This window comes from Rhinopithecus roxellana, chromosome 8 (genome assembly GCF_007565055.1).
Source record: "Rhinopithecus roxellana isolate Shanxi Qingling chromosome 8, ASM756505v1, whole genome shotgun sequence".
Classification (NCBI taxonomy): Eukaryota; Metazoa; Chordata; class Mammalia; order Primates; family Cercopithecidae; genus Rhinopithecus; species Rhinopithecus roxellana.
In genome coordinates, this window is record NC_044556.1 from 59,948,239 (window position 1) to 59,962,775 (window position 14,537).

The 14,537-nt window shown below is 39.1% G+C and overlaps 1 non-coding gene across 1 annotated transcript; it reads right to left on the bottom strand.

The window, feature by feature from the left end:
• Positions 1–12,744: 12,744 nt before the first annotated feature.
• LOC115899317 lies at positions 12,745–12,954 on the bottom strand. The gene has a single exon (XR_004059061.1). It is a non-coding gene; the product is annotated as a small nucleolar RNA U3 (small nucleolar RNA).
• Positions 12,955–14,537: the final 1,583 nt, after the last annotated feature.

Genomic DNA, 14,537 nt, shown 5'->3' on the forward strand with positions numbered 1-14,537 from the left:
GCAAGAACGAAGTAGGATTTCTCTCTCCATCTCCAGCACTCACCAGAGGTCTTGACATATAACGTTCCTTCATGAAATATCAGAATGAACAGAAGGGTAGATGGAAAAGAAACAAAGAGCAGAGTTAGTTTGAATGACTGAAAAATATTCACTATTTCACTTATCTTCCTTTTCATCAAATGCATAAAAACCTCTACCAAGTCAGTATTTACTTGGCAATAAACCAGAGTTCCCATGGGGGGTGGGCAGGAAGTATAGAGGAAAAAGCAACATGCATTTGGAAAATTATCCAGGTAATTGTGAGATACCCTTCTTTTCTCCACACAAATCACAACCAATGTAACCCACCAAACCACCCCCAAAAGATTTGGATTCATATCCTGGTAAAGAGAATAGAATATCCAAAGGCGTGAAACTGAAGAAGTATAGCATTTTGGGAAAACAGATAAACTTCATTTTGAGAAAGCATATTATTTTGAGTGCCTAGATTTTCGACAGTTTTTCCTCCTGAACTCTTAGTTACATTCCTCAAATGGACTGTCAGAACAAGACAGAAAAACTCTGCATGGCATCTAATTTTCTCTATCACCTGAAATTTCTTTAGAGTGGATGTGTGCACTTCCATTATTCGCCAAATGAAGAAGCTAGAGACAGTCTCCTTTCTGCCACATAATTTTAGAAAGAAAACAATCCTAAAAGGGACTATTAGCTCCCTAAATTGGAAATGGGAGTGGGGACACCATAAATGACTTCCCAAAAATACATGCTGCACTGATGCGGAAGTCAGGCTTACTCTTACATCACAGTCAAGCTGTGGACTTTCCTCCCTGACCTGGTCAGTGTTTTCAGCTTTCTTGGGGTTATACATAGCCCAGAAACACGTTGCTACAAAACAGAATGGAAAACACCAGGCCCTGTTTAACTCGATTTCTCTGGATCAGGGTGGGTCACTGTTATCCTGAAATAGCATGTGAACACCACAATTTTCTCAAACTCCTTCTACCATATTAAATTACTAAAATAAATAGCAGCTATATTTTATCTGCAGTATCAGCAAGATCATATAACACAACGTAGGCTGGTATCACTTAACAAGCTGAGTTAAAAAAAAAAAAAACAACAAACCCATGGCATAGTATTGGAAAGAGGTGCTAATGCATACCACTGCATGTCTAGCTCCTTACTGTATTATGATGAGTTAAAGCTTTAGATCTGACTAATTGACTCTGAATCCCTGGGCTCTGCAATGTGATGCCCTCTCTCATAAAACCAAACGTGAAGACTGATTTCTGCAGCTTAATGCAGCAAAGTGGGCTGCCCTATGGAATGATTATACTCTTCTGGGTTGGCATGAGAGGTGTTCAGTACAGTCCTTTCTTTAGAACTTGGAAAACAGTGAAAGAAATATAGGTGTTACTTTACTAAGTGAACCAAGAGTGGAAAGGAGAGGGAACATAGCTAAAGGAAAGATGCAAATGTTTCATAATTTTGATCGAATCAACTGTATTTTTTCAAATAAAGCCAACCCTCCATAACTAGACATTTTGAACTCTGTTGCAGACACATCTAGTACAGTGAAAATCTGTAGATTCATTTAACATAAGTTTATTCCTTTAAAGAGCACATGTTACTTAAACTAAATGTCAGTGAAATGCTCCCAAATTCTAGCAGGCCTGCTAACTAGGCAATTCTTTCATTTCTGTTAGTCTGTTATTAAACTGTTTATGCTCTATAAAATGATTTACTTTAAAGTGTAATAACCATAGTAATCTTGTTTATAATATAATATAAACATACGCTAAGTTGACTAGATTTGAAAATGTAGTGAGTTTCAGTTTTTTGTGCTCAGACAAGAGTGAAAAAACAAAACAAAACAAAAAAACCCCCAAACACAAACTTTCATAATCTTTTGATTAGGTGATATAAAAATGGTACTTTTAAAGGTATTTTTATTCTCATTTACATAGGAATTGACAGCAAATGAGTGAATAATAATGCATTTTTAAGAGAATTACTGTGAGCTCATGTTCATAGAAGCAAAGAATCACAGAGTTTCCAGTGACGTTCAGTCATCCATCTAACCCAATTCAGAAAGCCCTTCTACAATTTCCACACAGTAGACCATTTACACTCTTGATCTCTTCCAGCGGTGGGGATCTCACTACATGAGGCAACCCGTTCCATGTTTGGCTAGCTGGGACAGTTAAAAAGTTCTTTCTTAAGATGAGCTAAAATCTGCCAACCAATAACTTTCCAGTCTGCTTGCCCTACTTTTTCCTCTTGGAAAAATATAAACTGAACATGATTTCTTTTCTATATGATAACTATTCAAACATTTAAAAACAGTTATCACATTCCCTTTGCTTTTTTTTCTGTTAATTTTCCTTTTCATGTATCCTTCAGTTAAGCCAAGTTTCCCCATTTTACAGTTATATGATTGTTTTTGGAAAACAAATGTAGAACTTCATATTTACGTTTGTTAAATTTCATTTTGTCAGGAGAAATACAAATAGCTGATAAAATTTTAAAAATAATTCCATCTTAACAGCAATAAAAAGAGTAAGTTAAAACAATGAGGTATCATTTAGAACGTATACACGAGTAAAGACTAACAAAAGATGAAACCAAGAATTTTGGCAAAGGAGCAGGAAAACAAGGACCCTCACATACCACTGTGGGAGAGTAATATATATATGGCTTTTTTGGAAAGCAAGTTAGCAACATATATATACCATGTCAACAATCATATTCCAAAAACTATCTTAAGGAATTAATGGTTATGGGCAAACATTCAGTTATAAGAATGTTCATGGCAACAATGTCCAAAAGAACAAAATTGAAACCAATCATGCAATGGTTAAATAAATTACAGAATGCCTACTGTGGTGTTGAAAAGTGACATTATAGAAGAATATTTAATAACGTGGCATTAGTCAGAAAAAAATTAAGCTTTACAATTGCATGTGATGCTTATCCTCTAAAAAATAAAAGTGCATATTTATCTTTCTCTAAATATACATATTTATATAAGGGTAGAGAGAGAGATAAATATGAACAAAAAATATTGGAAGGATTTACACAAAAGCGGAGCCAGTGGTCATTTAAATGAAGCCCCTTTTTGCTTTTATGGAATCATTTTACGTCATCGTTGCAGATGATGGTGAATCATTTTTCTGGCACACACTCTATTAGCTCCTCCCATACCTTTTGGCTTTGTATCATCTTTAAATTCAACAAACACATTCCCTTTGCTTCTATCCAAATCATTCTGTGAAAGGTACAACAGGACAGGGCCTAGGACTGAGTGTGTTTCATTCTATGCCAACAGGAGTGCACTGTTTCCTGCAATGGGCCAAGACATGCCAGTTTGACTGTGGGTTGACAAAAAGATGAAATTTCATTAATTTATTGATAATTCTTTTATCAAATATTAATGAAACACCCAGTAAAATTCAGGCCTGTGCTAGATATTGGGCTTCCTAATTACCTATAAATCAATATCTCATCTTGCTCTAAGGCCATTTAAACCTGGGCCAGGGACTCTTCATCCATTCATTCATCTGTTATGAATCAGCTCATCTGGCCAGTGCTGTTTTTTCTTTTTTTTTTTTTTTTGAGACAGAGTCTCGCTCTGTCACCCAGGCTGGAGTGCAGTGGTGTGATCTCGGCTCACTGCAAGTTCCGCCTCCTGGGTTCACGCCATTCTCCTGCCTCAGCCTCCTGAGTAGCTGGGACTACAGGTGCCCACCACCATGCCCGGCTAATTTTTTGTAGAGACAAGGTTTCACCACAGCCAGGATGATCATCTCCTGACCTCGTGATCCGCCCGCCTAGGCCTTCTAAAGTGCTGGGATTACAGGTGTGAGCCACCACACCCGGCCCTGGCTCCTGCTTTTATGGAGCATACAGTCTTGTATGTGTGTTAAGACTGAGTAAGGGGAGTTGCATAACAAATTTTATTTAGTTCTTAAAATGTACCAAGCATCATCAGAAGTGATTTACATGTATTATTTTATTTAATCTCCTTTCCAGCTTCATGAGGTAATGTAGTGATATTGTCATTCCCACTTTAGAAATGTGGCTGGTCTTGCTGGCAGTGGGAATTTAGACACTTCCTTCAGAAGTCCTGGCTAAAGAGTGGTCCAGTAGATACAATGTGCAGCTAAGTGACCCAAGAGCACCCTGCACCTACACTTTACACCATTCAATGTGAAGGTAAAACTGTGGAAGTTCAGGAGAGGTGCCTGATGGTATGAGATGGGCACAGCCAACAGGTCAAGGTTTTCCTGTGGAAGCTGAGTTCTGAAGGCCAAATAGGAGTAATCTGATGCAATGGGGGAACTGAGAAGCACATTTCACTCAGAGGGAAGAGGACAGACACCTGTGGTGGGAGGAAGATGAGTATAACGGACTAGGAGAAGCCAGGGCAAGTGGAGTGGACAAGTAGGTAGGTGCCAGAACTGGGGTATCTTTGTAGACCATATTAAAGGATTTACCTAAACTTCAAGAGTAATTAGACTTTCCAAAGTCTAAGCCAAGGATGTTTGAATCACTAAAACAAGAAATCATTCTGGCTATCATGTGAAGAATGTACTGCAGAGACAAAGTTGATGTTCAGAGATTAATTAGGAGGCTATTGAAGTAGTTTAGGCAAGAGCCCAGGATGGTGGCAGTGGAAGGAAAGGACAAGGAATAGAACCCAGGAATACCCCTAGACAGGCAAGGAAGCCCTACCTGGCCCTTTCACTTCACAGGTCTCATTCTGGTCTATTTCTTCCTGTTGCCCCTCCCAACAGAATTAACTCACAGAGAGTCGCCCTCCCCTACTGCTTCTAGATCACTCTCTCGTCCCCAGTATGTATTTGGCCCTAGCCTCCAGAGTTTCTGCTACGGTCTGAACGTCTGCATCCTCCAAAATCACATGTCAAAAACCTAATCACAATATAATATTATTAGGAAGTGGGGCCTTTGGGATATAATTAGATCACAGGGGTGGAGCCCTCATGAATGGGATTAGTGACTTTATAAAAAGAGGCCCCCAGAAAACTGTTTTGTCCCTTTCATCATGTGAAGACATAATGAGATACCTTGTAAGAACCAGAAAGCAGGTCTCGCCGGACACTGAATCTGCTGGCACCTTGATCTTAGACCTTTCAGTTTCCAGAACTGTGAGAATTGCATTTCTGTTGTTATAACCCACTTATGGAATTGTATTATAGCAGTTTGAACGGACTTAGTAGGCAACAAGCAGCAGCTATGCACAGAGGTTGTGAAGAGAGCTTGCAGAACTTGGACATGTAGCCTGAGTGCCCGTGTGTGTTCACAAGGTCCCTCACAGTAGGTCTCTTGGAGCTGGGATGGGACAATAAGGGGTAGCCTGTTGTCTGCCATCTATGACATGTGGTCTGGCAATCCCCAGTCACTAATTAAGGGCACAGAACTCCAAGGAGATGCAGAATTTTTTATTTGAACCCTGCTGTCCTCGTCATTATGAAGGTAAGGTGGAAACATAGAACTATCTTACCTAACAGCATGTTCACTTTATTTATACCTTTAAATTATTTCCACATATGTTATGTGTTCCCTTGCTCTGGACCCTGAAAATGTTAGGGGAAAGACTATTTTAGAATTCTGTAGGGGGCAAAGCCAACAGGATCTGGTGATGGAGTATGGGTTTTGAGGGAAAGGGAGATCTATATGATTGTGGCTTTCTCTCTCAAGGGGATAGAAGGGGGTCACATATTCTGGGATAGAAAACACTGGGAGAAAACTAGAATTTGGGGTAGGATCAAGAGTTCATTTTTGATATATTGATTTTTGGTGCCTTTGCGAAATTTAAGTGATGTCAAGCAGAATTTATCCATCTGGATCTCTGTGTGGTTATATCCCCTAGCACTAAAAGACACAGAGGGCTATACCACCTTTCTGCTTGGTAAGCATGAAAAAAAGAGGCTATGCTAGGTGTTAGGAGAAAGATGAAACCGCACCAACGGCCAGATCCATTTATGCCCTGTGGAGTGACACAGCACTAAATGAGAATAAGACTAATCCAAGGCAGTGGTAAAGGCAGCTGTGTGTGAGCAGTGGGTCTCCTGGGGCTTCATTCTATGACTGCTAGGACCTTTATGCTGTTGCTTGTGTATCAGAACTATTCTTTTGCAAGTTTGAGTGTTAGCTTCTCCTTGAAGTGGCATTCCATCCATAAACCCTTATTGAGCCTTATTATTATAGTTATGGAAATGTACCAGAAAACCATATAAGGGAGATAGAAATTGTTTTGCCTTTTGCCCCTTTATTTTTGAAACAGGGTCTCACTCTGTCACTCAGGCTGTAGTAAAGTGACGTGATCACGGCTCACAGCCAACACAACCTCCTGGGCTCAACTGAGTCTCCCACCCTCAACCCCCTAAGTAGCTGGAACTACAGGTGCATGCCACCAAGCCCGGCTAATTTTTGTACTTTTTGTAGAGATGGAGTATCACCATGTTTCCCAGACTGGTCTCAAACTCCTGGGCTCAAGTTAACCTCTTGCCTCAGCCTCCTAAAGTGCTAGGATTACAGGTGTGAGCCATCACACCTGGCCTTGCTCTTTTTAAAAAATGTTTATTTTCTCAGGGCCAGGCGCAGTGGCTCATGCCTGTAATCCCAGTGCTTTGGGAGGCTGAGGTGGGCAGATCATGATGTCAGGAGATCAAGACCATCCTGGCTAACATGGTGAACCCCCTCTCTACTAAAAATACAAAAAATTAGCCAGGCATGGTGGCAAGTGCCTGTAGTCCCAGCTACTCAGGAGGCTGAGGCAGGAGAATGGCATGAACCTGGGAGGCAGAGCTTGCAGTGAGCCAAGATTGAGCCACTACATTCTAGCCTGGGTGACAGAGCAAGACTCCATCTCAAAAAAAAAAAAAAGTTTATTTTCTCAATATGTATATTAAAAAGATTAAGATGGAATTATCTACATCATTTCTATGTGATTAAACAGGCTGAATCTCAGTAGATTGCTTCTTCAAAGTCGAATGGCTGCCTAGTAGAAGAGTCAGGAGAAGAACAGAGTCTCACTACTTTTAGACCAAATATATGGTTCCTGGCCTTGGATTAAGACACAGAAGACATGATGCCTTGGTCTTCAGTGGGGCTAAAGAGCATGAAACTAAGAGGCTGAACTCCTTCCTGCTAAATTAACTTGTTGTACAGCTGTAGCCCGAATATTTGCTATAATGACTCAAGGTCAATGGGAGGACACCCTCCCAGAGCCTGAATCACCTGTAGAATGAGCAGCCACACCTGGGAAAGAATCTTTTTTTTCCTTTTTTCCCCATCAGAGATCAATACAAGAACTATTCATTTTAAAAATAAAAGGTAGTCTCTTCCACATCTAAATACATTTCTACATGTGTATATTGAATATTTATGTCTCCCACGTGGTGATTTAAGCACAAATGATTCTGAAACATATGGAATACATTTTCTTTAAAGTCAACAGAGATTGTTAATATTCAGGAAGAACCAATGGCAAAAGTGAGTGTGAGCTCCTCTAAATCCCTAAGAGTTTGAGGAAGTTACCAACTGTAAGCTATAGAAGGAACTCCACCTTTCCTGTGATATAGTAATTTGAGAGCTAACAAAAGTTTGACCTCTGTTTAGGAGTGATGTGGGGTTTATTTCCAAGTCATTCACCATCTTGGTGCATGGCTAGCAATGATTTAACTGTTTAAGAAAGTGTCTGTGATCTACACAAATATATTCCACCAAAAGCAAACTAAATTTATTTCAAACTTAATTTTTTATTAGGATCTCAGGTGACTATGGCTACTTCATAGTCACCTGACATACAGGAAGATTGAGTGAATCAAATATCTAAGTTTTACAAATTTTACAAAAATATTCGACCATGTTAATCACTTTGTTAGAGACTCTCACAGACATTGCAAGGGCCTTGTGCAAGTGAGAGATCTTGAAGTTTAAGCCTTACAAACTTCATCATAAATCATCTTTGTAGTAAGTAAGGCATAGGGGACAATGAAAAGCGTAGAACTCTCTCCTATGCAACAGGAGCTTGACACTTGCAAACTTCTCCTATCTTTCTTTTGTTACTTTTGGAATTCAGGCTGAATCTATTTGCATGGCTTAAAAGATGAGAATAAAGACCTCTGCACTGGTGAAGGATTTTGCATTTGTTTCGAACCCACTGGGCAACAATTTGCTCTCCAGTTATAGATTAGCATGGAGGTAAATGGCCAACAGGTAGGCACTGGTGAGAGTAAAGTCCTTTAAATGTATTGTTTTTCAACACCAGGCCTAAGTATTTTTCTATATATGAAAAGAATATCGAATGAGTGTTTTAAACCAGCATTTCAGAGCATGTTCATTACATTACTCAAGAATGAGTAAACAGAAAAATATGAGACATTGAAAATATGTTGCAACGAGAGAGAAGAGCAAAGCATTAGTTACTCAGAAGTCTGCTTCCTCCTAAATAGGTTTATTTAATGAAGTATAAGAAGTATTTAGAAAACATCTTGTTCTCAGTGAGGACATGTATTTTGAAATAGGCTGAGATAAGAATTTTTTCAAAACAAAAACTCTAATGAAAGTAAAAGAGGTCTTAAAATAGGAAAAAAATAGACTCAATATTACAGAAAATTTAAAGAATGAATTAGACAATAAACTTAGAAACAATCTCAGAATTCAGAATAAATTAGCATAAAGATAAAAATATGAGAGAACTGTTAGCACATATGAAGGACAATTCATGGAGATCTAACTCCTGAATAATAAGTATTTTCATTCACAAACAAAGAAACACAAAACCCAAAGAAACCTTCCCAGAGATAAAAGATTATGTGATACTAATAGGTTTGCCTTCTTGGTCTGCATTAGCAAACAGAGATTCACATAATAAAATGTGTGTGTAAATACATATTCAGAAGCTTCAAATATAAAGGAAGATTCTAACTGCCCTAAAGAGGAAACAATGCTTACCATTAAAAAATCTACAGTGGTCTTAGGTGACTGATATGATCTGAATATGTTCCTCCAAAATTTACATATTGAAATCAAATCCCTAAAGTGTTGATATTAAAAGATGGGGCCTTTGGGAGGTGGGGCCCTTGGAAGGCTCTGCCCTCACGAATGAGATTAGTGTCCTTATAAAAGAGACCTGAAGGAACTTGTTTACTCCTTTGCAATGTAAGCACACAGAAGGCACCCCCTACGAGGAACAGGTCCTCTGCAGACATCGAATCTGCTGTCATCTTGCTCTTGATGTAGACTGCCCAGGGTACAGAATTGTGAGCAACACATTTCTGTTGCTTATAAATTACCTAGCTGGAGTATTTTGTTATAATAGCCTGAACAGACTGAGACAGAAGTGAGGTGCTGCTGTAACAAATACCTAAAAATGTGGAAGTGGCTTTGGAACTGGGTAATGGGAAGGGTTTGAAATAGTTTGGAGGTACATGCTAGAAACAACCTACATTTCTGTGAATGGAGGATTAAGGATGGTTCTGGTGGAGGCTCAGAATAGGAGAGATGTAGAGACTTCAGTCCTCTTAGAAATTACCCAAGTGGTCATAAACGACATGGACCCTAAAGGCCATTTTGATGAGGTCTCAAACAGAAATAAAGACCTTGTTACTGAAAACTGAAGGAAAGGTGATCCTTGGTATAAAGTGGCAATGAACTGGGCAAATTTTGTCCACGTCTTAGTGCTTTACAGAAGGTAAAGCTTCCAAGTGATGAAATACAATATTTGGCAGAAGAAATATCTAAGCAAAGTGTTGAGGGTATAGCATGGCTTCGCTTGACAGTAAAATGTGAGAAGAGAGAAATGAATTAAAGATGGAATTTATAATTAACAGGGAAGCAGAACTTAAAGCTTTGGAAAATTCTCAGCCTGTAAAAAATGATAAATGTGTTCAGGAGAGAACACCAAAGGTACGATCAAGCAGACATTTGATAAGAGGATTACTACAAATATAAGGAAACCACATGTTATTCATCAGGACAATCAGAGTATAATCCCAAAGGCATTTCAGAGATTGTCAGAACTGCCCTGCTCATTACAAGTCTACAATGCCAAGGCCTTTGGAAAAGAACAATTTCAAAAGAGGGTCCCAGGTTATCTACGGACATTTGCGGTTCACTGTCTTGCACTGCCCCAAGGCTCTGCTCCCTGCATTTCTCCTCAGTCACCTCAGGTTCAACTGTAGTGGGTACAGGTGCAGCCTTGGCTGCTCCTCCAAGTGGTAATCTTGGTGGTGTCCATGCAGTGTCATCTCCACCAGTCACAGAGTGCACTGATCGTGGGTGTGTGACTGTGGGCTTTGCTTAGCAAAGTCACGGAGGTGGGGCCACCTGGAGCCACCAAGATTTCAAAGAATGACCCAGAAGCTTGATGACCCAGGCAGAGAACTGCCACAGGAGTGTGGCCACCACAGACAGCTTTCACCAGGACAATGCCTAGTGGAGCCGTGGGGGTAGGGCCACAGCAGAGAGCCCTTACTAGAACAATGCCTAGTGGAACTGGGGATGTAGGGCCTCCTCCATAACCCCATTCTTATAAAGCCACAACCATGCAATTCTAGCCTCAGAGAGCTGCAGGCACTGAACTCCAATCTGTGAGAGCTGCAGTGTGGGCTTTGCCTAGTAAAGTAATGGAGGTGGGACCACCTGGAGCCTTGAAGGCCCAACTCCTACCCAAATGTGTCCAGAAGGCAGGGCATGGAGTCAGAGAAGATGTTTTTCAAGACTTCAATATTTAATGTTGTTTGCCCTGTTGAGGTTTGAACTTGCTTAGGACCAGCTACCCCTTTCTTCATCCCTATTTGTCCCTTTAGGGAATGTCTATCCTATGCCAGTCATTGTATTTTGGAAGTACATAACTTGTTTAATTTCACATGTTCACAGCTGGAAAGCAATTTGCTTCAGAATGCATTGTACCTTGAGTCTCACACATATCATATTTAGATGATATTCAGATAAGACTCTGGACTTTAGACTTCCAAGGTGATGCTGGAACGAATTAAGACATTTAAGGCTATTGGGATGGAATTAATGTGTTTTGTATGTGAGAAGGACATACATTTTGGAGGGCCAGGGGTGGGATGCTGTGGTTTGAATGCTTGCGTCTCTTCAAAATTTGCATGTTCAAATCTACTCTACAACGTGTTGTTATTAAGAGGTGGAGGCTTTGAGAGGTGACTAGGTCATGAGCCCTCGTGAATGAAATTAATGCTCTTATAAAGAGGCCGGTGGGATCTTATTTACCCTTTTACCCTTCTGCCCTGTTGTTCTCCAACAAAGAGGAATGACTGCTCACCAGACACCAAATCTGCTGGTGCCATAATGTTGGACTTTACAGCTCCCAGAACTGTAAGCAACAAATTTATATTATTTATAAATTACCCAATCTAATATATTTTGTTATAGCAGTCCAAGCAAACTAAGAGAGTGAATTCTGGAATCTTTTTGAAACAACCAATTATGGGGCAATAGCTACAGAGCCTTTTCAAAAAGTGAGCTGATCTAAAAATTCTAGAAATGGCTAAGTTGACATTCTGATATCTATGAAGTATTTTTTTTCTTTTCTTTTCTTTTCTTTTTTCTTTTTTTTTTTTTTTTTTTGAGATGGAGTCTTGCTCTGTCGCCCAGGCTGGAGTGCAGTGGCACAATCTCGGCTCACTCTGCCTCCCTGGCTCATGCCATTCTCCTGCCTCAGCCTCCTGAGCAGCTGGAACTACAGGTGCCCACCACCACACCAGGCTAATTTTTTGTATTTTTAATAGAGACGGGGTTTCACCGTGTTAGCCAGGATGGTCTCGATCTTCTGAACTAGTGATCCACCCACCTCAGTCTCCCAAAGTGCTGGAATTACAGGCATGAGCCACAGCACCTAGCCTATCTATGAAGTTTTATACAATTTATCAGTTGCCAACCACAAAAACTCCTCAAAAATATAGTCCAGAGAATGAAGGAATGCATTAAAATAAACAACAAGAAAACATGGTTAACTACTTCTTCTATACTTTATAGCACAAAATTCTGAGGTTTCAATATTTAAGCAGCTTTATAATAAATATAAATATTTACATATTCATGTAAATAAACATACCTATTTTCTTACTGTTTTCCTGCATATTTTGGAATGATATCTTGAGATTACTGCTTTATACCAAAGCCTCACTTGATTAGGGAATATTGAGTATAAACCATTTACAAAGTAACATTCCCTTACTTGAGTTTTACTGATTGGTGTGTGTGGGGTGTGTGTGTGTGCATACATATGTGGATATGTGTATCTGTATTAAAGATATAGGTATGAATTTGTCAGTAGAACTCGATTTTCTATAAAGTAGACAAAAGCACATTTTTATTTCTTTACTAATTTAATTTTATTTTTAAAATGAGAACCACTCAAGTGGGGCGGGGTGGCTCATACTTGTAATCCCAACACTTTGGGAGACTGAGGCTGGCAGATCATGTGGTCAGGAGATCAAGACCATCCTGGCTAACACGGTGAAATCCCATCTCTACTAAAAACACAAAAAAATAGCCGGGCCTGGTGGCGGACGCCTGTAGTCCCAGCTACTCGGGAGGCTGAGGCAGGAAAATGGCATAAACCCAGGAGGCAGAGCTTGCGGTGAGCCGAGATCTTGCCACTGCATTCCAGCCTGGGTGAGAGAGCAAGACGCCATCTCAAAAAAAAAAAAAAAAAAAAAAGAAAGAAAGAAAGAAAAAATGAGAACCACTCAGACTGTGTCATCTCTCCCTTACTGTCTCAGAGTAAGAGAAGAATGATCATCAGTGGCTATGGTGATTTCAGTGAGGTAGCACCAAGAGCCAGCCTCATACTCAGGAGAGAATGCTACACCATCTTTTCATGGTTTCTGGTGCTCTACAGGTTCAGAAAAACTCTAGAAGTTTATCTGAAATAATCCCTGAAAGTATAGTCTTAGCATAGTTTTATTGATTCCACAAAGACAGATAACTTATATTTGATCTGGTTGATAATTAAGATGTAACTAAAATGTAGATAGATCCTAGGTATATCAGGATGGTTGTTTTAAGATTAATTTAAATATATATCATTTAAATGCTATTTTAATGTGATTAAAAATAAACTAGCTACTAGGCTGGACACAGTGGCTCACACCTGTAATCCCAGCACTTTGGGAGGCCGAGGCGGGAGGATAATAAGGTCAGGAGTTTGAGACCAGCCTGACCAACATGGTGAAACACCATCTCTACTAAAAATACAAGAATTAACCGGATATGGTGTTGGGCACCTGTAATCCCAGCTACTCAGGAGGCTGAGGCAGGAGAATTGCTTGAACCCAGAAGACGGAGACCGAGGTTGCAGTGAGCTGAGATAGTGCCAGTGCACTCCAGCCTGTATGACAGAGCAAGACTCCGTCTTGAAAAAATAAATAAATAAATAAAATAAAATAAACTAGCTACTATGTGTACCAGTGACAAATTACATTTTTACTGGTATTTCTTTATTATTATAAATCACACCATTTCACATTTAAGTTTTTAAAAATAAGAAACAATGTTACCAAATTTGTATGCCCCAATTTGTTATCAGAGTAGAAATATTTTAGAAGAAACTAAACTGGGAATTAACATAAGTGTTGGCTTTAAGATGTTATTTTAAAAATCAAAAATAAATCCATGCCTCTCTTTAAAACACTAACAACTTAATAATAGATTATTGTTTGAACATAATTTAAAAGTTAACTGATTTAACTGTTATGAAAATCATGGTTAGCAAATGTAATGAAATGAGTTGTATGTCAATTGAACATGAATTTCTAATTGAGTGTTAATTTTAACTACTTAAGCTTCATTTTGCTAAACTACAAACTTGGATTATTTATTTCTATTAACCTATCTCTCCTGTCACTATAAGCTAAAAAAAGTGATATTACCAATTTTAAAAGTAAAATTTCTGGCAAATATTATAGTTGAAAGAAGCAAACTACCTATCTGCATCTTAATTACCTAAGCTTCATCTTGCTACCTAAGTTTTATCTAACTAAACACAAACTTGGATCAATTTGTTTCTATTAGCCTGTCTCTTATGTGACTACAAGGGAACAAAAAGAGTGATATTACCAATTTTAAAAGTAAAGTGTCTGGTAAATATTGTAGTTCAGAGAAGCAAAATAATAAAATGAATTAGAGTCAGGGTAGGCTCCATGGTAGAAGTTAAACCTTTTAGTGGTTAGTAAAAAATAAATCTTATTAACAAAACAGCCTGTTCTTTCAGTTTTTCCTTTTCCAAAAAGGAGGGTAATTAATGAGGAAGGCATCCACTTTTAGGTAGAAACCTGGGTGTTTAAGGAGATGATTCCGATGACTCTCCCGGAACTTCCGGTGGGATCTAGCACTCTTCCAGCTTTATTGGTGCCCATCAGTCATTCAAAATCTGCCCAGGCCTCTAAAACTGTCCTTACTAAGATTAGACCTGAGTGAATCCACAAACATAAAAATAAGACTAATGTGAACCTTTGCCGAAAATGCAAATCCAACCT